Genomic DNA, 11,468 nt, shown 5'->3' on the forward strand with positions numbered 1-11,468 from the left:
TTCGATATTTTACTTGCCTTATCAGTCTTTCATTCGATATTTTACTTGTTCTATTTGCCTTTCATTCGATTCCTTTACTTGCTTTTTAGGATAGATTTATTTGCTTTCTTTTGTTTTAGTTTAATTCGCAAAAACAACCAACCTTTAAAACCAATTTAGTCTAGACATAAAGTTAAAAACCGTAGAAGAATACCAGGCACACAAATCTCTGTGGATTCGATCCCTAAATACTACAACTGATTAGCTGTGCACTTGCGGCTTTCATTTGTTTTGTTAAGGGTAAAACTTGTTCCCTCACGCAGTTGACACGACATCAGTGGCATAATCCGAATCACAGAATCCTTCAATATTAAAACTTGAACCCTTAACGAATGTAAGACACGCTTTAGATGCTCCTGAAAGATACCTTAGAACCCACTTAACAGCTGACCAATGTTCTCTGCTTGGACTTGTCATAAACCGGCTAACAACCCCAACAGCATACGCTAGGTCTGGTCTCGAACCGATCATATCATACATAAGACTCCCAACTGCACTAGCATAAGGAACATTCTCCATATGAACAGCTTCTTCTTTCCTTTCCCTTTTAGACAGACTCTTCAACTTGAAATGAGGTGCCAATGGAGTGGTAACAGGTTTAGCCCCTGTCATCCCAAATTCCTTTAAAACTTTTCCAATGTAGTTTTCCTGTGATAACACCAACACACCCTTCTCTCTATCTCGGACAATGTCCATTCCCAAAATACGAGAAGCTTTTCCCAAATCTTTCATTTCAAATTCCCTGTTCAAGCTTTATTGCACCTTTCGTATCTCTGACATGTCTCCCGAAGCGATTAACATATCATCCACATATAACAAAAGATAAACCGCTTGATCAGTCTGCACATTTCTCATGTAGACACACGGATCAAAACTGTTCTTCTGAAACTTCTCTTGCTTCATGAACCCATCAAACCTTATATTCCACTGCCTTGGAGACTGTTTTAATCCATACAACGACTTCCTTAAGAGACATACCTTGTTTTCGTCTCCCTTCTTGACAAACCCTTCTGGTTGAGCCATCAATATCCGTTCATCTAGATTCCCATTAAGAAACGCTGTTTTCACATATAACTGTTCAAGTTCATAATCCTTGTTGACCACCAAAGACAGCATAATTCTGATTGACACGTGCTTAACAACTGGTGAGAAATTCTCATTATAATCCACACCTTCTTTCTGTGAAAAACCTTTTGCAACGAGTCTCGCTTTGTATCTTGGTTTTTCAACTCCTGGAATACCTGGCTTGAGCTTGAAAACCCATTTACAACCAACTATATTTTGCTTATTCGGCTTGTCTATAAGATCCCAAGTATGATTCCTTTCCAAAGAATCCATTTCCTCATTAGCCGCACTATTCCAGTATTTCCACTTCTTGCTTCTTCTGGCCTCCTCAAATGTCCTTGGTTCTTCTGTTTCCAAATCCTCTGCTTCTGATAGGGCAGAAGCCACAAAATCTGAGTCTTCAAACCTCGAGGGAGACCTTACGTTTACCCTTCTACTTCTATCTCTGGCAAGCAAGTAATCGTCCAAAGATTGATTTCCTTGATCCTCAGACTCAGCAAATGTTAATCCTTCCGAATCACTTTCTGATCCATCTGACTCATCTGAGCTCTCTGAACCTGAGGAGTGATCAGAGACTCCACCTAGAGATTAGTTCTCCCAAATCTCAGAACCTGATGATGTCGGCCCCTGAATCAGATCACTGCTAAACGTAACCCTTTTATCTGATTTGTTCAGTTTATACCTGACCTCAGCTTGTTCCTCGTCATTAGGCTTTTCTCCGAGAGTATCTTTGTACACCTTTTCTTCATTAAACACCACATTCCTGCTTGTAGTGCATTTTCCATCCTATGGAATCCATACACGATAACCTTTTACCCCAAATGGATAACCCAAGAAAATCCCCTTTGTTGCTCTTGGCTTTGTCTTTTCTTGAACTGTATGCACATAGGCAACACATCCAAATCTACGAAGATGTAATAGATCAGGCTTGTGACCAGTCCATACCTCTTATGGTGTCTTGAATTCAATTGTTGAGTTTGGAGTCAAGTTTATCAGATATACCGCCGTTTGAGTAGCCTCTGCCCAAAATTCCTGTCCCAGTCCAGTCTCTGCTAACATACTACGAATTTATCCATAATGGTTATGTTCATCCTCTCGGATACACCATTCTATTGAGGTGTATACGTGCATGTTCTGTGCCTCTTTACTCCAGTTTTTCTGCACAACTCATCGAACTGAACATTACAGAACTCCAGGCCATTGTCAGTTCTAAGACACTTTAACCGTTTCTCGGTGTGCTTCTCAACAGCTTCTTTCCACTCTTTAAACTTCGAGAATGCTTCATCCTTTGTCCTTAGAAAATATACCCAAACTTTCTTCGAATAATCATCTATGAAACTTATGAAGTACTTGCACCCACCGAGACTTTCTGGAGTTGATGGGGAACCCCATAAGTCTGAATGTACATACTCAAGTATCCCTGTAGTAGTATGCTTGGCCTTAGGGAAACTTTGTTTGTGTGACTTGCCTAACACGCATCCTTCACAGAAACCCAAATCTCCCACTTCTTCCTTAGGCAGAAAACCATTCTTGACCAGTGCCTCCATGTTCTTGAGACTCATATGACCTAGTCTTGAATGCCATAGACTTGTCATATGTTTCTTCGAGGCTGAGAAGTTAGCTTCTGCAATTGATACCTGACCTTGACGATAATACAATCCGTCTTCGTATTTTCCCGAGATCACCTTTTGGCCGTCTTTGTAGAAAGTGACTTGATAGTCTTTACCTTCATACTTGCACCCTGCCTTTTCAAGCATACCATAGGATATCAGGTTCCTGCTCATATCAGGCATGTAGCGAACATCAGTCAATACCACTTCGGTTCCATCAGGGTTAGTGATTCTGACTTTACCAATTCCTTTTACTTCACTAACGGTGTTGTTTGCCATTAACACTTTCCCTCTATTAATTTCCTTTAGATCAAACAACAACTCCCTGTTCGGCGTAATATGGAAAGTACATCCAGAATCCAGAACCCAAGCATCTTTCGCATTTTGCATACTGACCGTAAGAACCAATGGCTGTTTTACCTCAGATGCCACGTTTGCTGAGGATTCACCACCTTTCTTCTGCCCTTTATTCGGACATTCTCTTTTCCAGTGCCTTCCTTTCCGCAGATGAAGCAGGTGGTATCTTTGAACTTGTTCTTAGACTTTGACCTACCATTTCTTGACTTTGATCTACTTTTGCCTCCTTGATTTCCAGACCTCTTCTCAGACCTTCCTCGTGACTCAACGTATGGGCCTTCTGCTGAGGACTTGCTCTTTTGAAGGAGACCATTCTGTCGTAATTCAGCTTCTTTCGAGAGAGCTGCTATTACTACTTCTTCCACTGTTAGTGTTTTTTTCCCACTACCGTATTGAAGCGTGTGAACTAAAGGTTCATACGCAGAAGGAAGCCCTGACAGAAGCTGTATTGCCTGATCCTCATCTGATATGGTAACTTTTAGACTTTCCAAATCAGCAATTAGCTTCAGGAATATGTCAACATTCTCTTCTATTGACTTATTCTCTTCTATTCTGTAACAGGAGAACTGTTTCTTCAAATAAATCTGGTTTGGGAGTGATCTTGTCTGATAGATCCTTTCGAGTGCCTTCCACTGATCCAAAGCGGTACTCTCGTGCATAATCTTCCTTAAGATTTGATCGCTCAAACAAATTCCCAGTAGGCTCCTTACCCTTCGATCCTTGACTTCCTTTTTCTTATCCACTTCTGGTTCTGAAGAATCTGCCGCTGTTTCATCTTCTGACCTTGTTTCGTCTTTCTCTGGAGCAGGTGTTGTGTATATCGTGAAGTCTTCTTCCAATACAGATAACAGACCCTGGACATCGAGCTGTCCCATCATCTTGTACTTCCATATTCCGAAATCTCCTTTTCCATCGAACTTGTCCATCTCAAAACAACCTCGAGTTGGCTCCATACTGACTCTTGGATCTTTATCTTTGCTCTCAGGTTCTTAGGCGCGAACTCTACCCAGATCGACTGAATACAAAGAAACGCAACGATAGATCAGGATTGAACCTCTACACCAAGATCTTGATCCAACCTTCCAAGGGAGACAAAGATAAGTTCCGATGCCTAGTCTCTATTCCTAGAACTCCTTAGCTATCAAACCTGGACTGCTCTGATACAAATTGTAGAGATTCTAATCTAGGAATATTGATTTCGCAGGTAAAATTCAGATAAGCAATCAAAGACACAACGCGATTTGTTCACCCAGAGTTCACCGATATGGCTACGTCTCTGGGGAGGGAACGGGATCCCTCAACTGCTTCCACTATCGAATCGTTTACAAAGAGATGCCCGAAGGCGCTTTACAATCTTGACAGAGACTAGCTTAAAACAGAAAGAAGAAGATGATTGGGCCCGGAATCTTTTTACCGGAACACCGCCTTTACACCGTAAGCTCCGATCACTCTCTCTCCTGTATCTCAGCTTTCTCTCTATAACAGACTGAACTTTCTCTCTGTTCCTTGTACAGCTCTCGCGAAGAAGAAGACGACTTCAGAATTAAACAGTCGTCGGCCCTTTTAGGATACAGGCCCAAACGTGAAGTCTCGTGGGCCTCCGGCCCAGTCTTGTGTTTGACTGAACCCAGCTCACCTAACAATTCATACCGATACTCACAATAATTTTTTAAAATTTCATTCTATAACTAATATTTTTTTCTTTATTGTTGGCATCGGATTTTGTATAATCTGGTACAATGAAAGTCCAATAAACGAGAAAGATAAAACCGGAAGATGATGCCACACAAAGTGTATCTAAAGCCCACAGAATAGAAGAAAAAACAACCTCTTCAACTCTTTTTCCGCCAAGCTCGATGCATTAAACTAGCAGAATCAAAACGGTCAAATTTCGATATTGGAGAATTGGATACTAATGATCAAATGGTTATGGTCAAATATCGAAGAACTTGAAAATTTGAGAATTTGAGAATTCGCGGAATCAAAATGGTCAAATCGTTATGGTCAAATATAAAATTAATCTCTATATTTTTATTTGAATAGGTACTTACATAAATGAATATTTTACATAATTAATTCTTTATTTTTAAAATATTACAGAATATTTTACATATATAAATCTGTATTTGTAAGTTATTACATAAGTAAACCTTATACATTAATTGGTTGGGCCACAGAAAAATGTTGTGGGCCAAATTGCAAGTCAATAATAGTTATTTGGACAAATATTGTTTTAGAAAAAAAATTATTATCTACGAGTAAATGCATATATGAAAAAAAATTTACGAGAGAATGTAATTATCATTTCTATACTGTTATTTAAGCAGTCATTTACATAAATGAACCTTTATTTATAAGATATTACATAATTAAACTTTATAAATATAAAAAACTCAACTAAACATAAAGATAGTTAGTGGATAATATGGACAATTAATTTGATCTGAAATTCTTAATAAAATTAGTATTTAACACAACACAATTTGTGTGTATAATGGAGGTTAGAAAAATTAGTATATTATATCTTACAAATATGTGTATCTCATAAAATATGTCAGTAAATATGTTAGTGTTTTTTGTTGGAAAATAATATTACAATGATATAGAAAAAGATGATTTGCAGGAAAGATAGAAATCAGTAAGCAGAATCGAAATATATTCCAAGTAAAATTTGAATTCCTGATTAAGAAACTGCAAGAGAGGAACACAATGAAATAGAAACCCTTTTGTTTTCTTATATTTAGACATTCTATTTCTGAAATTTCTGTCTGGATTTTTTTTAAGAGATAATTACACTCTATGGCTCTTTTTTCAAGATATTTACACTCTATAGCTCTTTTATATGAAGTAGCTATTTCTCATGTTTTTGTAGGGCAAAATGATGTTGCTACCCCTGTCTTCATTTCCTCCTTCTAAACCACTTTCATCATTCTAAATCAAAAATCATTCGACCACCTTAACCGATTATAATATAATTCTCTTAACCCAGATTTTAAATCAACATGGGTCTTCTTTTTTCTTCGTTCATTTTTTCTTCTTCTGTTCTTCTTTCCTCTATTACTTTCAATTCTCTGTTATTTTTTTTCACTAACATCTGCAACTCAAGAAGAATAAAAATCAGATCTGAATTGCTTTTGAGCCATCAGAAAATTCAACTGTATTTCTGGGTCCCAATCTGTTCTTCACTAATCCCTACTACTTCCTTCTTCTTCTTCCCTCTTTCTTCCCTTTTCTTTCTCTTTTCCACCTTATTCTCTTCCTTAAGTTGGATCTTCATTTCTTTTTATGATTAACTTGAGCAAAAAATATATTTTGTTTTGTTTATGTTTACAGGTATCATGATTAAAACAAGCCTTCACATGGAACTAATCTATACCACCCATTTTCTGTTTTTTTTTTTTTTTTTTTGTTGAATCTAGGTTGTTCTTTTAGGGATCTGTTTCTCTGCTTTTTTTTTCTAGCGACATGTCCATGTCCACTTGTACACGTATACAATCTCTATTTGTTCATCTATATATGTACTTAAACTTAATTCAATGGATTATATTTTAGTGTGGACACAGCGGTGTGGACATAGCAGTGTGAACGCAGTGGTGTGGACACAGCGGTGTGGACGTTCTCCATTTGCATCTTCATTTCTTATAGATCTGGTCTCCTATTCTTCACAAAACTCCCAAACACTTGGTGAGCTCACAACTACTTTCCACCATCATATGTTAGTTTCCCGACTGCCACAACCATAGGTTTGTCCGGATGTACTTCAATCAATATGTATGTATCCATGTGGACATAGACACAAAATTTTGCATCACTCTCTATCTGTCTATAAGTGATGACCCCTCTCGACCAATTCTGCTTCCTCCAACGATGGACGTAAAGTTTATGGACGTATCAACACAGATAAACACAATGCATTTTAAGCTTCATATCAATATGTGTGTATCCACGTGGACATGGACACAAACCTTTGCATGAATCATCCTTCTTACATCATATCCCCTATTGTATATGTCGCCGTGTCTGCTGTTATTCATGTTGTCCTCTATGCCGTAGTCAAAGCCTCTCTGTCGTCTCCGTCGTTTTGAGTGCAAAAAAAGCGATGACCACCGCAACCACATCTACTTCCACCACTAATGGACGTAAAGTTTATAGGCGTATCCACACGGATAAATGCAATGTATTTTAAACGTTTATATCAACGTAGGTGTATTTATGTGGACATGGACACAAAGCTTTTCAACGCTCTTCTGCTTTACACCATATCATTATCGTAGCTTCTCTCTTCTTTATTCGTCTCTGCATTTATCTAGGTAGGTGATATTATGATGTTCAAATCATATCCACGTTATCTTACCCATTGTAATCTTATCCATTGAGACATGTTTACATGGATATTTTTATTAATTCTTTATTAAACTATCAGGGAACATGTCCCTATGGATAAGAGCATGTGCAATGGAGAAATGATGAGAGAGAAAGAAAAAAAATAAATTTATAATATAAATTTTTTTTTTGCCACATGTCTGCTGGAGAGAGAGAAGAAGAAAAAGAACCAATAAAATGTTAACATCTGGAGAGAGGGACGTCTCTTATGTCTCTAAATTAGGATACGTTTCTTTCTTTTACTTCTGTTTTTATTTAATTTAATTAAAAAAATGGTAGAAATCAGGGGTAGAGACCCCGTTGCACATGCTCTAAGTTATTATCTTATTGTTATATATTGTCATGGACATGTACAACTTACAACTACCGATTACAGCCAACGGAAACATATAAAAAATATGAAGCAAATTTAGGTATCTTTTCGGGAAGTGAGTTATGTGTACGGATCCACTAGTAAGCTTTGTGTACTTATCCATATAAATATAACCATATGGAACATAGACTATATAGTTAATATGATTTGTGGACATGTACATGATAAACAAACTTTGATTTAAGCGAAGATATTCAAAATAATTAATATGACATGTACATAATAATATGTCCATATGAAAGTTCCACACCAAATTAATTCAAGGTAACCATATTCAAGCATTTGTTGGTGAAAGAAACTACATCACATACATGATATTTACAGTCAAATGATATATCGACTAAAAAATATCTACAGAGAAAGCAAATTATGTGTATGTGTCCACTAATTAGCTCTGTGTACTTGTCCATATAACTTGTTTCATATAGTTTATTCTCTTCCTCATCTTCATACACAACCGACATAACCACAAGCAATTCTAGTTGCAGAAACGGCGGATTCGCGACCACGAGATCTAAGTGAAAATCTGGATCCAAATCATTCACTACCAACTACGGAAAAGCTTCATCACTGACTTTCGGATCCATATGCTGGTTCATATCTGAGAGAAAGAGACAGAAAGAGAAAAGAGAGAGAAAGCTGGTTCGTTGATTTAGAATTTTTTTTTTTTGTTTAATTGGTTTTTTAATGTTGGCAAAAGAGAAGAAAAGAAGGAGATGTATTTGTGTGTGAACGTGAGAAGAAATAATAAAATACAAAATCTGGTTTGGTTCACTTATTATAAACCAGTATAATATCATTTTTCATTGGTAAGGGCAGCAAGATAATTTCCTCTCCTCAAACTCAAATAAAGAGCTACTCTAAAATAAAGTGCTATAACCTGTAAATACAAAGTCAAAAAGAGTCATACAGTGTAAACAACTCTTTTTTTAATTGTCAATCAAATTTGTTTCTCTTTTATTCAAAAATGTCCAATTCTTAATTTGTAGGATGAGTTTTGGGTTTTGTAAATATTAAACATATTTTGACAACGTTTGACACATAATAAATAATGATTATGTGTTTTCAATTCAGATAAAACTAATAATATATAATGCCTCAATCCATTTTCTGTAATTAAGCAAAAAAAAAAAACAATATGCACTACAATATGTAAAGTTTATATCAATAAATATTTTTATAAAATAATTTTACTTAGTTAAAGATCAAAAAATTCCATCGAGGTTTAATTCTTAGTTGGAGAATTAATTACAAAGTACTCACCAAATAATGACAAGGAACGATGCTATAAATGATGAAGGAAAACTAACGTGAGGGGGATCTTGGACCTTTTGCTCAGAGTGAGCAAGTCTATATTTTTTTTAGTTATTAGTCTATCCTCTTCTTACCATTTTTAATCCGATAGTGGATTAGGGCCTAGATGAGTAGATGGATTAATCGAGACCTAAACAGGATTTGGATGTTGACTAATTATTTATTTATTTATTATATAACTTATACATATAATATGAAAATTACGGTGGTTAATAATATATTATTCCAGAATAAATTTCAACAAATCTAAAATTATAAGGTTCAAACTCAAATAATTCACATATCTATACTATTAAAAGATAAGCATGTTTTATGTCCAAACATAATTTATTTAGTTTTTTATTATTATGTTTTTGGATAATTTTTATTAATTTATGTTACCAAACATATTAATTTAGTCAAATATTAATATTTTTTTATTATATATATAAATTTAGTTTCGAAATTTAATATTTGTTGAGATTATTTTAAATTTTCTTAAATATAAATTAGATTATCTACAAAAAAAATCAGTTATTATCTTCACAAAATTATTAAATCAGAGATTAGTTTATATTTGATTTGAATATTATAATTTAAATTATAGCTATACTATTAAAAAAATTATTAACAATACCAATAATGTTTTCAAACTTAATGCACATATTTTTCATTTATTAGAAAAAATATATCTATAAAAATAGTTATATCTAAACTCAACAAATACAAATTATAATACGAAATTTAATTAATAAATAAAAAATCTTGTGCGGATGCACGGATAGATACTACTCTATATACTTATTTGTGTAGTGAAAAGCTTACGTATCGCGTTCACAGCGAGTTTCAGCGTTTTTCGCTTACGTGTCAGCTCCAGAATTAGTTTTGGACGCAAAAAAACCGTTTAGCCCTATTTCCCAATTACGTGTCATTTTTTATTGGTTCTCATGTGATAACGTGTTAAAAACAACTTAAAACAAACCAAACTAAATTAATGTGGTTTAATAGTTAATTTCGATGTCAAATCAAACAGTTTTTAAAATAAGATTAAACCGAAATTTAAAAAAAAAAAGAATTTACCATTTCTAATGTCTTCAAAAACGTTTAGATAAAAAAAATATTATTACCATTTCTAATATCTTCAAAAACGTTTTTATAAAAATAAATTAAAAAGACATAAAAATTTTCCATTTCTAATAACTTCAAAAACGTTTTTATAAAAAAATTAAAAACAAAATTACCATTTTTAATATCTTCAAAATAATTCCATTTCTAATATCTTCAAAAACGTTTTTATAAAAATAAGTTAAAAAAAAAAGAAATTTACCATTTCTAATATCTTTGAAATAATTCCATTTCTAATATCTTCAAAAACGTTTTAATAAAAATAAATTTGCAATAAAAAAATTACCATTTCTAATATCTTCAAAAATGTTTTATAAAAAAAAATTAAAAAAAAAAAGAAATTTACCATTTCTAATATCTTCGAAATAAACAAACTAAAATTTTTAATATCTTCAAAAGCATTTTTATACAAAAAATTTAAAAAAAAAAAGAAATTTACCATTTCTAATATCTTCGAAATAATAAAAAAAACTAACTAAAATGTTAACAAAAATCTAGGCAAGGATTTCTTATGATTTAGTATAAATATAAGCCACTTATCAAGTTTTTAATCACAACTTTCACAATAGTTAAACGTCTTTTTTCTTTTTTTATTCTAACCAAAAATCCATGGAGTCATCAGGTAAATCTATATTAATGTTTTTAAAAACAAGTATTAACATATATTATGTCGATGATTTTTTTTAAAAAAGTTTTTTTTTCAAATTCTTATGTTGTTATACTTTTGTAGTTGTAAACAATCCTTCAAATCCTACAATAACTACATCTCAAGAAAATCAATTTTCAAGCTGGCTTCAATGTAACAATAATTATTCAAAAGTTAACTCAGAGTTTGCTTCTAACTGGGTCTAAGATCAAAGTAAAAAACAATGGAAACCATGTTTTTTCGGTGATGATGCTGAGTACTTTGAAGCTTTTTTAGATGCAAGCGAGTGGAGTACCCCATTATGTATAATAAAATTATACTTAACTCTATTAAATTGTGATGCTATGGTGAATCCTTCATTTTTTAATTCACTAAGATGCATGATTTCTTTTTTCTGATTTTAGGGAATATTACTTTTGGAGCTTTTTTAATTAAACATTTCAATTCTATATTGTTATTTCTATATTTAAAAAAATAAAGTTGCTTAATAAATTGCGTCCACTTTAAAATTTGCAAACTACCAAAGATTGTTTGGGCCCATAAAACTTCGTTTAATTATAACAAACTTCTTTAGTAG

This window comes from Eutrema salsugineum, unplaced genomic scaffold, assembly GCF_000478725.1.
Source record: "Eutrema salsugineum unplaced genomic scaffold, Eutsalg1_0 scaffold_11, whole genome shotgun sequence".
In the NCBI taxonomy this organism is placed as follows: Eukaryota; Viridiplantae; Streptophyta; class Magnoliopsida; order Brassicales; family Brassicaceae; genus Eutrema; species Eutrema salsugineum.